We start from the raw sequence: 14,277 nt of genomic DNA on the forward strand, positions 1-14,277 counted from the left end.
ACTGACAATAGATAATGAATGTCATAGGACAAGCAACAATGGTACATTCTTCTAGTATATGTTGTAAGTTTTATTAAAATATGTTTGGGGGCAGGAGAAGTTATAATTTTCTTCGTCAAAGCAAAGAAATTTATTATGGAGTAGAATGCAAAATTTTATATGAATTTTAAAGCTAAACGAGAATTTTAGAATGCTTCAGGCTACACCCGAAGATATTTCTGGAGGTACTGTGCTTAATATGGAAAGTCTGTGTAGTGATAGATTCATCTCTCCTGAGGTCGAATAAGCAAGGCTTATCTTCATTTCACTAGATGAGAGTATGTGTAGAAAGAGGGAACTTGAAAATTATAAGGTTTCAGAGGAATATGACACTTAATTTTTAAATTGAGAACTCTGGCACGAAGAGGGAAAAGGATGTAGCTATCACATCGCCTATTACGGGTGGGGCTGGCGCCTGAACCCAGACCCCCAGGGGACAGAGCAGCTTTTCATTAAGGCACAGCACCTGCCACCTGGTCTCTAATGTAAAGGGTCCTCATCCTCCCGAGATCCGCGTTGTGTACCAGGCGGATTGCCTGTTCCGGGCTGGAAGACTCTTTTAAGCTCCTAGCAACCGCAACCAGCACGGCGAAGCCAAGCGGACCATTTCCCGACCCCGCCTTCTAGACGCTTTCTGGGTGGGGCGGGACTGGACAGCGTCCCCGGTGGGCGGCCTGGGACCCAGCTTGTTCCGCTCGAGCCCGCGCGTGGGCCCCCTAGCGGCCACATGCATAGTGCAGCGCCGCTTTGCAATCCCAAATCCTTTACCGCGGCGCCGCGGGGTTTCAGGCCCTGGGAGCGGGAAAGCTGAGAGTCACTAGCAAAAGGACACGCGCAGCCGTCCACGCAGTTGCTTGGTTCTGTGTCCTAAGTGTGGCAAGACCCTCTACTCAGAGGTCAGGCCCGGGATGTGCATTAGGGACCTGGGATTGAGGACGGTGGAGATCCCCTTGGGTCCCCCCGGGAGGCAGCCACGTCGTCCACTCCGGGCTCCTGGCCACGAGAGGGAGGGACTCGTGCAGGTCCACAACGACGGGTGCGGACACCTCCCACGCTCACGCGCGCCGGAGCGGGACTCCTGCGCCGCCGTGTCGGTCCCGCGCTGCGCGCACACGCGGGTGGGCGTGGGAGGCAGGGGCGCTGCTGCACGCGGCGTGCGCGCGCTCCCCTCGCCGTCAGTCGCAGCCGCCCGGCCCGGGCGCGCGTCACGAGGGCGAGCAGGCGGCGAGCGGCGAACAGGGGGTGGGGCCGTGGACGGAGGGGGCCCGAGCCGCTGCCGAGCTAGAGCCGGAGCGGGGCGCGGGCGGCTGCGGTCCCCGTGGCAGCGGGGGAAGATGGTGGCGCTGCAGGAGGGAGCGGCTGGAGAACAGTTTTATTCCCAGGCTTGGCAAGGTTGCTGTCACTAGCGCCGCCTGCTCCCGTGGGCCCGCGGACCCAGCTGTCAGGCAAGGTACCACCGCCAGGGCGGGCTGGGTGAGTGCCGGGCGCCTAACGCCCCGGACGCCCTGGATGGAGCTTGGGTCCTCCTGGAGGGGCGATCTCGAGAGCTAAGGGTGCTGCGTGGAACAATAGTGCAGATGAACAGGGATGGCAGGCGACATCCAGAGGGCAATGCTTGGAGTCAGCAAGGCGGGGGAAGGGTGTGTTCCAGAGAGATGCCAGGCGTCCGGTGCGAGCTGAGATACCCGGCTTTGGGAGCTGGCCTGATGACAGTCATGGCAGGAGCATGCGTGCGTGTGTGTGTGTGTGTGTGTGTGTGTGTGTGTGTGTGTAATCGCAAAGGGGATGGAGGTGGCAGATCCTAGGTGTAGGGGGATGACATTTCCAGGAATCCCCGCTAGGATCCCTCTTCTCTGGCTGACTGATGTTGGAAACCATGAGGTGGGCAGGATGCACTTGGTGTGTGAAGTGTGGAGGGAGGCAATAGGGTAAGGCCGGGTTTGTAAAATCCCATGTAAGAGTGTGTAGCGTGCAATTGGATCTACGCTCCAAAAACTGCGTCCCACATCCAGCGATCAGCGTTTCCTGACTTGATGCCACCAGCTAACACTGTGGGACAGAATTGGTTATTTTGACCCTGCAAGTCTGAGAACAGTTTCTGTTCTGCTTCTGTCTTGGGTGGCTGGGTGTAAGTAAGGCTTCCCACTTCTCCTTTTCCTGACCTCGGAACACCGGGATGTGGAAGTGAGTTTTTTGCTTTGAGGTGCAGGGCAGGGAAGCAGGCTAATGACTACACCTTTTGAGACCCTTGGTGTCCCTGGTTCTGAAGTGAGCTTCCCTGACACTTCCCAGCCTCTCCTGACCGCCTGACTCTGCAATTTCTATTGTTTATCGCTTGTCTAACCCAAAGAGAAGGCTGTTTAATGGTCACCTGCCTCTCCTCTTCCCACAACTTTTATCACCAGACTCTCTTCCACATTTAAGTACTGAAAACCTTCTGGCTGAACTACGGGTAGTCTCTGTGTTTCGTCTTTTAGAATAAACTCTGGAGGTGTTTAAAGAAGGTGGGGGGAGGGGGTTAAAAAAACGAAAGAGAGATTTGGAGGGCGGTTAAAAAAAAAAAAAAGGAAAAAGACCATACCAGGAAATGTTGGGTGTTTTTCCATGGGAAGTGGTCTACTTTATTTCTGCTGGTAACATTCACTCTCCCAGCTTTCACAATGGTTAGAAGGTCCATTTAGAAACGGAAATCTCCTGAGACCCATGGTGATAAGATCTCGGGTCGGTCGTGAAGTCCTCCCCTTTCCTCCCCAGTGCAGCTCACTCTTAGGATATTTGGCAAATGTCCGGCTCTCCAGTGATGTCTAGGAACCAGGACAGAGGAAAGCACTCAGAGACTATAGATGCTTAAATCTCTCTGCGTAATAAAGATAGGGTTGGGTAGACAGAGGAATTGAGATGGCATATTCTATGAGTGTCCACTGCAGCTTGGTTCCCTGGACTCTGTATTTCTCCTGCAGTATCCATAAGAGTGAATGCGCTTTTATGCTGATAGCTCAGTACTTTATTGAAACCGTATGAGTGGATTAGCCTACTTGGGACATATTTTAGTGACAATTACCTTAAATTCTACTGAGCTGCTGGCAGAACCCAAATGGGCTGCCCTGGGTCTCTTTGAGAAGCCTCTCACAATTCAAGGCTATACAAATACGTGAACAACATATTGATACCAAAGATTTCTTTCTTTTTCTTTAATTGAAAAAAATTTGTTTTGGGGACAAAGATTGCATTATACCATTGATACATTGAAAATTATAAAACTAAGCCTATCCATATATAATTTTTTCTTCTCATTTGTTTTTAAAAATTAATAATGATATATGGACCAGGTGCTTGGGAAGCTGTCAAAGTAAAGTAAATTTCCCCATGTCCTTCAATTCAAGCCTTCTAAAGAATTAATGTGAGGTTGTTGGATCTCACCCAAGATTTAAAGGAGGATTTATAAAAATGAATTTTGAATCTTAGTTCTTTACTCTCTTACTGCTTCAGCCATGTCTCTTTCTGATGGATGTAAATCATCTAAGAGGCTTTGGTTTCTTTACTTGAAAAAAAGTTATCATCTCTGTATTTGCAAGTAAAACCATATATGTGAATTCCTTATTTAAAAAAAAAGCTCAAGATTATTAGAAATTACTAACAATTAGCCTGATTAGAGAATTGCATGGCAGCACAATCGATGACTTGGGAATTTCTGATTTCCTTTCTCATGTAAATGAGAAAAAAATTTCAAATGCCAAGCCCTGCTTTTCTAACATTTGGCCTGGTGAGGTTAAAGGTACAGCTCGGATCTGTAATTCGGTTTGGTAAATGGCTGTGCCGTTCTGTGCAGCCTGCAGCAAGCCATTTGTTTTGCGCGAATGCCTTTTCTTCACGTAAAGTAGCTTTAATGCTTTTTAATGCTGTTTTTCCCCCTTCTATTATGAGCCTCTTTTTAAAAGTTTGTTCTTTCAGTAGAGTTGGAAATAAAAGACATTTGAAAACTGACCTGCAGTGCCAAAAGGGATAAACCATGGTGCCACGGGGGAAATTGGGCTTTTATGGCACAAGGAAGAAGAGATGGAGAGAACAGCAAGCAGGGAAAAACGGACCTGTACTTTAATAAGTTGGGTGCTGAAGGAAAGGGCGATACATCAAAGCAATGGCACAGCAGGGGGGAGGAAGCCTGCTTCATAAGCTTGGGTGTGAATTCATTAAGAAGAAGGGGGATGGGAGGGGGATGGGTGGGGGATGGAAGGGGGATAGGAGGGGGATGGGAGGGGGATGGAAGCAGGAAGCTAAGATGAAAAAGCTTTCAAGATGGTGGGCCATACTGAGTGGAGATGGAAACAGGAATTTTTTTTTTTTTTTTTTTTTTTTTTTTTTTTTTTTCTGGAGGTGGAAACAGGAATTCTGAGATGGACGGAAAAGAATATGGTTATAATGTCTTAGAAAAGATACAGGCACGTTGAGGCCAGCAGCACAGTAACAAACACTTGTGGCAATTTGGAAAGTTGGCATGAGTGAATGACCATGGCTCAGCAAGGAGGGCCTCTGTGTTTGAATTTATGGAGGAAGCAGCAGGCTTTGTTACTTATGTCAAATTATCATCAATAAGTTGTCAATTATGCTTTGACAGCTACTTAGTTTTTGCAATAGTAAGCACTCAATATTGTTAAATTCATTGGGATTTCTGTCCCTTATTCTCCATGGAAAGAATGCTTACTTTTAATTTGCCTGGATTGTCTAAAACTTCATTTGAAGGCTTTCCCATGAGAACTTTCTCTTGGGGACTTTTGAGTTCAATGAATAATACTTGTAATAAAACAATAGAGAAAAACAAAGCTTTTTAAAAGATAAACTTTTCTTATATATTATAGTAAGATATGGCTTATACAGTGAAGTGTAAAGTTGGCTTTTTTGGTTTTTGTTTTTTGAGACAGGGTTTCTCTGTGTGGCCTTAGGTGTCCTGGACTTGCTTTGTGGAGCAGTCTGGCCTCGAATTCACAGAGATCCACCTGCCTCAGCTTCCCAAGTGGTGGGATTAAAGGCGTGAGCCACCAATGCCCGGCTCAAAGTTGACCTTTCAAAATGCAAATAAAACACCTTACCCAGCACCATGCCCATCATAAGCATCCCATATATTTTGTCACATGAATTCATGAATAAATTAATTTCTTTCAATAAATCACATATAGCTTCTGAGATCTGAAATCTGTTTGTACTTTTAACAAATATTTATCAAACGCCCTCTCTGGGCCAGGCTAGCTGCAAGGATAGACGTGGGACATGGGAGTTGGAAGAGCCCCTAAGGTAACAAAGCTTTTAGCGGAAGTAGACTGCAAGGGGATAAACAGGTGGCGCTGTATATCATGTATGGATAAGGATGGAGTGGTGGGGAGAGGGGCTGGGTAGAAGGCTCAGTCATGAAAGTGCTTCCTGTGCAAGCAGGAGGACCAGAGTCCGGATTTTCGGAGCCTACATAAATGCCCGGTGTCTGTGGTGGCGATAGACAGGGTCCCCCGAGCATCCACAGAGATGAGCCATATCACCAACCTTGATTAAGAGGGCTTGCCTCAAAAATAATAAGGTAGAAAAGCACATGAGGACCATTCCAGCATCTATCTAGAGCCTCTTCATGCATGCACATGCCAACATGCATACATGTATATACATACATACCACATACACAAATACAAGAAAAGAAGGAAGGGCGGGGGAAGAGAATAAAACAGGAGGCAATGCAGTGGGATGACAGAGGGGATGGTGTCATATAGGGTAACCAGAGAGCACTGTAAAGGCTTTAAAACCAGAGGGAGTGAGTCACGGAAACATTTGAGAGAAGGACTGCAGGTGGGAACACACTTTGCAAGATTAAGGGACGTCAGGGAAACACCTTTGGGTTCTGTGGATTACCTGGAAATAAGGTGTCCTGCTTGATTGAGGGAGCAGCCACGCAGAGACATCTGCTTTGTCTTTCAGTATTAAATCTGCCACCCACAAGGCTGTTACCTTGTACCAAATTGCACTGACCTGAGAGGCGATGCTGGCTTCTGAAATGGTACGTGTTCTCAGCCAAACATATTAAAGTTAGAAAGCCTGAGGAGTGACTGTAGGTAGCGATGAGCTGCTGGTCTGCCAGAGCAACCCCCTTCTGAGGTCTGGATCCTCTTTTAAATGTGATAGTCTCATCTCCCCTCTGGACACATACACGCTTCAAGTCCTCCAGGCTAGAACTCCGTTTTGTTCGAATAGCTAGACCCCCTAACACGTCGGACAACTCTTTGTATTAATAGGAGGTCTTTAAGTATCCATTGTCAGCCATCAGATCAGACACTTCCAATGACTTTCACAACCCAGGTATAAGAGATGAGGGTGTAACACTCTTTTTAGTTTGCTTTCTGCAGTCAGCTTTCCAAAGGAGGACAGCACATCTCCATATGACACTGAGCTTGTTTATGCATTTAGACCCTGGAGCAAAGACTTGACTCCAGATAGTTTCTTTGGAAGACAAGACCAAGAAATACAAATTGAGAGTGAAGAACCCAAGACAAAGAGAAAAAGCAAGCCAATAAGAGATTGAGCTAATAAGCAGGTCACTGCTTTGAGCAACTGACCTGTGCACCACAACTTACAATTACTCATCAGAGGATGGGGGAGCCCGGAGGCATTTTCCCACCATTTCCCCTATAGAGGTAAGACCTCAGCACTTCCAGGCTCCTGGTGTATGCCCAAGCACTGCTCAGAAGCGCTGAGAAAAGCCCGCAGCAGAAAAGCAGACAGAATGAACTAGCTGGAAGGCCAAGCGGTGTGTTGGGCACAGTCGATCAAAGTTGTAGATAGACTCAGAAGTGGTCTGAGGAGGCCCAGAGCTCTGTTCCATATGGCACAGAGACACAATAAGAAAAAAAATTTTTTAATGGATTAAGAATTGGTAGCAGGGTACAGTAGCACATGCCTATGATCTCAGTACTTGGGAGGCAGAGGCAGATGGATCCCTATGAGTTCGAGGCCAGCCTGGTCTACAAAGTGAGTCCAGGACAGCCAAGGTCACACAGAGAAACCCCGTCTCAAAAGAATATATATTGGTTTGACAGCAATTATTGGAATTTTAGTATAGGGATTTAAATTGCTGCCCATATTCCATTTGCTCACGAGGCAGCCATTGACAGCACTCAGCAGTGGAGATGCACACCATTCTCAGTTCTCATGTGTAAAGCACTCTTGATTATAAGATGGCCCCAAGTTTTCCAGAAAAAAGAAGGTTTTGAAAAAGGTTTCATGGCTTTTTGAATATATACTTTCTACTAATAAATGTAGATAGTAAAAGTGTCTGCTTATACCTAACGTGTTAATTAACTTGAATATGTTTAAAGTTGATTATGTAAAATTAATAATTTGGAAATAGTACATCTATTGTCCTGCATTGTGGGATCATTTATTCTCATACGCCTCTAACTTCTGTGCTCAGTAGTTTAGTCAACTTGTGGACATAAACTAGAGTCACCTGGGTATAGTGAACCATCTGATTGGCCTATGGGCATATCTATGTGGCATTTCTCCAATAATGGTTGATAAGAGAGGGCGCAGCCTACTGTGGGCAGTGTCACCCCTGGGCAAGTGTAAGCCAAATAAACCGTTTCCTCTCTGAAGTTGGTCTGGTCAGTGTTTTATCTGAGTATCCCAAAACAAACTAGGGCAGCGTCGCAGTGTATTATCACGAGACCAGTTTGTGTGTATACCCATTTCCTTCCTTGTTGGGATATGGCACCACTTGCCTTTCTGTAAAATGCTGCCACTCTGAGCTCAATTCTTAGTTCTTCCGACAGGAGTATCATGATGTCCCAACCCATGCTTCCCCGTGGCCAGAGCAGAACATCCAACAGAGGAAGTTACACAGCTCCTCCCAGGAATTTCTACTTCAATTACCATTAGCTCTTGGTCTCCTTTCCTCATGGACACAGTCGTTTATGGCATGTCAATCACACAACCTTCATAAGCAGCCTCTGTCTTGTACTGTTCAGGCTCTTTTCTCTCCGTGGTTGTCAGGCAGCCCCTGGAACACTGTTGCTTTTCATGCAGCCTGCAGGCTTACAGCTTATCCACTGTAGACAAGGCCTCTGTCTTTAAAGTCAGTTGCTGTCACCCCTGCATTAATGACTTGCTTGAGTTTCAATCTCAATTGTCTCACGGGTAATAATAGGCTTTTGCGTTTCTGACAATCAGGAGAAAGTAACTAAGAGAATGCGCTTCAAAATGGGGGAAGCTTTGTAAGCACTCAAAAATAAAGCAGATTTTTTTTTCTGTCCTAAACTTTAATTTTTGTTTTTTGTTTGCTTGTTTGTTTTTGCTTTTTACTCTTTTGGAATGGCAGTTTCATTTCATGTTGGTGTCTGTGAAGTGACCATGAGAAGTTGTCAAGATATGATTGTGGCAAAGCCAACTCTGCCTGCCAGGTTTCTCTGGAAGCTTCCTCTTGCATCCTATGGTGTACTCATTAGTGTACAAGTACCGTGAAAAATAACACTGGTTTGCTTTGTAAAGAAGTGATTGTTCATCTTCCAAATTATGTAAGGATCTGTGTGTCTGACTTTTGATGATTCTGCATCTCTTGATTGATTTTTTTATTTATTAATAGTTTATTATTTATTAATAGAGACATTTATTTATTAAGATTTACATATTATTTACTATATAGTATATTACATATATGAATAGTTACATATAATTTAAAGACGTATACTTGACAAGGGATACCTAAGTATCCTCTCTCTGCATATAGTAGCACTATTTTGCAGACAGGATCTTATGATGTTGCCCTAGCTGCCTTTGAACTAGCCACTCTCCTGCCTCAGTCTCCCTTAGTAGCTAGGATTGCAGGCATGTCAATCTAGTCCAAGTTTTAGCATATTTTAATGCAGTGAGAAGTTTTGTCACTTCAAGAGATGCCATTTAACAAGAGTAATTACCACCTAACTTCTCTATGTAATGGACTAGGATGACTCTACTAGACTGTACTGCAGTGATTCGCATTCGGTTGTAATGATGGCTGCCTGCTTTGGACCATCATTCTTAGCAAGAATACAACTTACCACGGCACTGTTAGATGCATTTGTGTGAGTACACTCATGCATAAACAGCACAGAAACAAGTATGTGCAACAATATCAGTCTTCTGCTAAATGTGATGCACAGTTTTCTGCCCTGTTCTGCTTCTATTTTTTCATTATTTGCCAACATGCTAAACTGATGTCAGCAGTAACGGGTCTTGACACGCAGTGTAAAACACACTGCCCCATTATATTAAACCTGTCAGAAGAATATTTATTTCCTTACAATATGAAATAATTTATATCTGAAGGGCTTTTCTGTTTGTTTCAAATCATTAACATATTTGGGTATTTGGTGTAGATGTCACAACACTCAGAAAGGGAAAATTTGTGTGTGTTATTTTTTTAGTATATATTTTATTTCCAAAAGAAGAAGTTATGCAAAGTATTGAAAAGTGTGTAAAATGGAATGGGGGGGGGGTGGAATCCTAGCTAGGTCTGGTAGCTTCCTGGGAGTGTGACTCTGGAGGAAAGTGTGGCTTCCTGAGGGGTGGGCTCCTCCCTCCCCATAGCTCTTTCCTGACCCCTTCCCCTCATCCCTAGCTTGCTTCCATGTAGTCTCTGGATGTTCAAGTCAGATACTGAATTCTAATTTTAGTTTACTGTATTTTTCCTAGTTGTGGAAATACTTTTTATATTCACTTTTCTTTCAAATGACTTGGGAATATAAGAATCAGTTTGTCTGAGCTGACACCTGGGGAAGCTTTGTTCTGAAGGAGCTGGAACTTGGTCTGTAGATGAAGGTTTCCATAGTGATGGGATGAACAAAAGCTTGAATCTCCTGTGCGTTGCTGAGGATTGAACCCAGGGCCTCGTACATGCTAGGCGAGCATCCTACCGATGAGCTGCATCCCTGGCTCAAATCTGCATTCAGGAACGATTGCACAATTTGTGGCTGTCTAGTCGGGTAATGGGCATACATAGGAAACCCTTCTCTATAATCTCAGCGTGTTCTCAGTACAATGACTACAAGCAGATGAACAGGAAGGAGTGCCAGGTGTTGGGCATCCACATGCCCAAATCCTACTAATTTTACAACTTCCAAAACTACATTAGCAGAAGAATTATAGCTGGGATGGAACTTTGAGACCCACACTGGTTTTCTCAGAACAAGCTACAGAACAAGGCAAAGGAAAATATCCTGAGGTCCATAGGTAGGAGTGAGGTTAGATTGCTCCCGGTCCCCAAGTCTCTTCTGTCTTTCTGGCCTCAAAACAATTTCTCACTTTATCTGCTCAAGCTAGATGCTCATTTATGATGACGTCATTTGTGTGTGTGTGTGTGTGTGTGATTGACAGTGTGTGAGAGAGTATGTGTATGTAACTGAGTATGAGAGAGTATGTGTGTGATAGAGCATGTGTGTATGGGATTATGTGTATGAGTGAGACTGTATGTGAAAGTATGTCTGTGTGAGTGAGAATGTGTGTGTGTGTGTGAGTGTTGTTATGTATGAGTGAGGGTGTGTGAATGAAAGTGTGTCTGTGAATGAGAGTGTAAGAGTAAAACAGAGAGAGAGAGAGAGAGAGAGAGAGAAAGAGAGAGAGAGAGAGAGAGTGAGTGTATGTATGTTGCATGGATTTCACGGACTGGGAAAGACTCAAGATGAATCAGAGTGCGGTGCCACCATAAGCCACCAGCAGTGCACAGGGCTGCTCCTCGCCTCAGCTTTCCCAGCTGCCGAAGGGCAATAATGAAACATGGGCTTCCCACTGCTTCCCATACTGCATCGGGAAACCTAAGCGAGACCTGAGAGGCTAAAGTAAGGTAGACACACCTCCTCCTTCATAATAGCACTAAGCAAAATGGTTCCTAGTCCCTAGCACTGCTTTCCTCTACTCCAGCTGTGGGCAGGCTTTTCTGTCAGAGTTTCTCAGCTCTGCAGCTGGAGCAGGGAAACAGCCCTTGACAGCTGTGAAGGCCAGCAAGCATAGCTGTGCTCTGACAGGCATATTCGAGGATGCTGGGCTTTGATGTGATTTCCACATGTCAGAAATTTTTAACCGCTCTTAATTTTTTTCCAGCTATTTAAAATTTAGGCCTGTTTCAGTTCTGAAGCAGTACAGTGCCAGAAAATTGGGTAGGTTTGTCTCATGAACCCCAGCTTGCTGGCTCATGGCCTGGGTTTTCATAGAGCTTTGCTTCGCCCTAGCACAGTGCACCTGTGCACACTCACACACCTCCTGCGTAGTGAGCAACTATTCACACACAGTAAGCGTCAGGAGAACCTTGCTTCTCTGTGCATCCTATTTTTCTATCTATGAAAGAAATTCTGCCTTGATTCTAACCAACCCTTGGGAGTGACTGGGTTAACATTCTATGATTAAATTTAGGGGCTCTAAGATTCCTGCCTTAAGGTTTTACCCCCTCTGCTATCTACCATAAAAGGAAAAGAATGTCAGGGAAGGAAAGAAGAAAAAACAAACGGACAAAACAAAGCCAGCATTTCAGCAGAAAAGGGGCTTGCTGGAGCGTAACTGCCAGGGCCAATGCTTCCGCCCTGAGGTTTCTGTCCCTCCAGGCTTTCTGTCCCTCCATGCTGCCACTTCTGGGCCTTGCTGGTCAATAGCTCTGCTTATGAGTGTGATTTTTCTCAAAGCACTTTAAGAATAATCTCAACTTCTAGCTTAGAAGTTGGGACTATTTGGAAGTGTATAAATTGTAACTCATCTTCTCAAAGGAAGTGTGCAAACCCTGGGTGATTTAGTGGCAGTTGCATGTGTTTCCAGTATCCTGTGGTAAGAACAGATGCTCCCAACTTATGACAAGGCTATATCCCAATAAACCTATTAGAAATAAAAAAAAGTAGGAGATGCATTCAGTACCCCTAACCTACTGAGTACTCTGGCCTAGTGACATACTTCACTGTAGAGATTGCTCTTGTAATCTCCTCTGGTTGGGAGCTTCAGCTGCGTGTCCCTTCCTAGCGTTCTGAGAGTATGCCATCCACGTGTCAGCCCAAGGAAACATCTATATTCCCAGTTTGAAAAGTGCACTTTCTACCAAATGGATATAAATTTTGTATTATCACAAAGAGAGAAATCATACCTCTAAGTATTCTAACTCAGAGACTCCCTTAGGGTTCCTGTTGCTGCAGTGAAACACCATGACCAAAAAGCAACTTGGGGACAAAGGGGTTTATTTGGCTTACACTTCTATATTGCTGTTGAAGGAAGTCAGGACTGGAACTCAAACAGGGAAGGATCCTGGAGGTAGGAGCTGATGCAGAGGCCATGGAGGGGTGTTGCTTACTGCCTTGCTCCCCATGGCTTGTTCAGCCTGATTTCTTATAGAACCCAAGATCACCAGCCCAGGGATGGAACCACCTACCATGGGCTGGGCCCTCCCCCACTGAACACTAATTGAGAAAATGTTTTACAGCTGGATCTCATGGAGGCATTTCCTCAACTGAGGCTCCTTCCTCTCTGATGACTCTTGCTTGTGTCAAGTTGACACGCAAAACCATCCTGTGCAGATACCATCTGCATATAACTATAATAAGGCATGTGTGTGTGTGTGTGTGTGTGTGTGTGTGTGTGTGTGTGTGTGTGTGTTGCATGCATGTATATAAGGGATTGGAAGAAAGGACTATACTAGATAATTGAGATAAAAATCATTAATAGCATAAATCCTCATTAAAGTTTATTCAAGGAAAAGAACAATTATGTCAGTTTTCAAGTAGATCCTTTATCTTAGCCTACCAAAACATTGATTTGCTATAACTTGGAAAAATACAGGGTATGTGTAAAATAAGTTGTAAAGTGTGCTTTTGACTTGGCGTGCACTATGATTGCCTTGTCTTAAATACAGAATGTTAAACAAATGTTAAAAGTATGTGTGTTCCATGTAAGTGATGGGAGATCGCTAAAGCCTGCTGGGGAAGAGCAGAGGACTAGGGGCTCAGGATTCTGTTCCTATTGTGTCTAAGCTGCTCCACATGAGACACAACATAGTGCTTACCAGCTGTGCAAAGATTGTTTGCAAAATTACTCTCAGTGAATGAATGTGGAGGGGCGGGGCATTCAGGGAGGGCAGGCTTAGAAATCACTGGGGGGTGGTGGGCAGCTAATTATCCATCTGTTGCCAGTGTCTCTTGTGGAAAAAAAGCTCCCCTCGCAGAAATGGAGACTGTGCTTATGAAGGTGAGTGGTTTGAGCTTCATTTACCGTGTTATCTGTGCCTCACTGAGTGACCTTGGCTTTTCTTAATTGATGCTTCACTTCTCTCCGGTGCTCCACGCCTTCCTCCTCCCACTTGTGAAATGGCAATGGGTTTATTTGGCTCTCATTTTTTTTACTTTGATGGCTCTCTTTACTTACTTACTTACTTACTTAATGTTTATGAGTGCTTTGTATGTATACCTGCATTTTAGAAGAGGGCATCAGATCACACTATAGCTGGTTTTGAGCCACCATGTGGTTTTTGGGAACTGAACTCAGACCCTTTGGAAAGGCCTCTTGACCGCTGAGCCAGACAATCTATAGTAGCTGCTGAGGTCTGGGTGTTGCCTGTTAGATTCTGTCGAAGCAGACATGGAGAAGGGAGTTTGTGCACCTCTGGGCTGCTTTATTAAGGAGAGAGCTCTGCCAGGGCAACTGGGAGGGGAAAAGCCCAGGGTGTGAGCTCAAAGTGCCTTGTAGGGTGACCTCACTCTGGAGTTTGAGGGAGAGAGGTGGGGGCAGGGCAGGACATAGAGGTTTCTGGTTCCTTCTGTATGCCTGTCAGACACTGTTGAAGAGATCCAATGTGTCATGAGAAAGAACACCTGCTGGCTTCAGGTGACAAGTGTGTTGCTCAGAGCAGAGGCCCAGAGAGCACTACTGAATTTGTCCAATGGATCCTGTTTCCAGAATGTTCTCCATGTCATTCTTTGATAGGCTTGTAAACACTAAATTCTACAGTGTACCATTCCAAAGAAATGTGCTGAAATCTCTGCTTTGTGAATCTTCTCTCATATTCTCATTGCAGACTTATGTCAGATCTATATCTTGTACTCGTTGAAGTAGGTTCTTGAGGGGGAAAGATAAATTAATTTAGTCTATTTGCCATCTTCAACCAGGGACCACACCAAACAAAAGCAAAAAGGGGACTTTACAACTTCATTAGAAAACTAGATTGCTTGCATGCTTAAATTTTGTATTCCTGGGGCTGGAGTT

The 14,277-nt window shown here is 44.9% G+C and overlaps 1 protein-coding gene across 2 annotated transcripts in view; it reads left to right on the forward strand.

Annotated features, from left to right (window-relative positions):
- The first annotated feature begins 1,297 nt into the window (after positions 1 to 1,297).
- Apba1 (amyloid beta precursor protein binding family A member 1) overlaps positions 1,298 to 14,277 on the forward strand; it is a 206,192-nt gene continuing 193,212 nt past the window's right edge. Inside the window, exon 1 of one of the 2 annotated variants that reach the window (XM_051146264.1) lies at positions 1,298 to 1,512. The gene's annotated coding sequence lies outside the window, so the exon portion shown is untranslated. The remainder of the gene's footprint in view (positions 1,513 to 14,277) is intronic. The other variant, XM_051146263.1, reaches the window with a different exon arrangement.

This window comes from Acomys russatus, chromosome 5 (assembly GCF_903995435.1).
Source record: "Acomys russatus chromosome 5, mAcoRus1.1, whole genome shotgun sequence".
Lineage (NCBI taxonomy): Eukaryota > Metazoa > Chordata > Mammalia > Rodentia > Muridae > Acomys > Acomys russatus.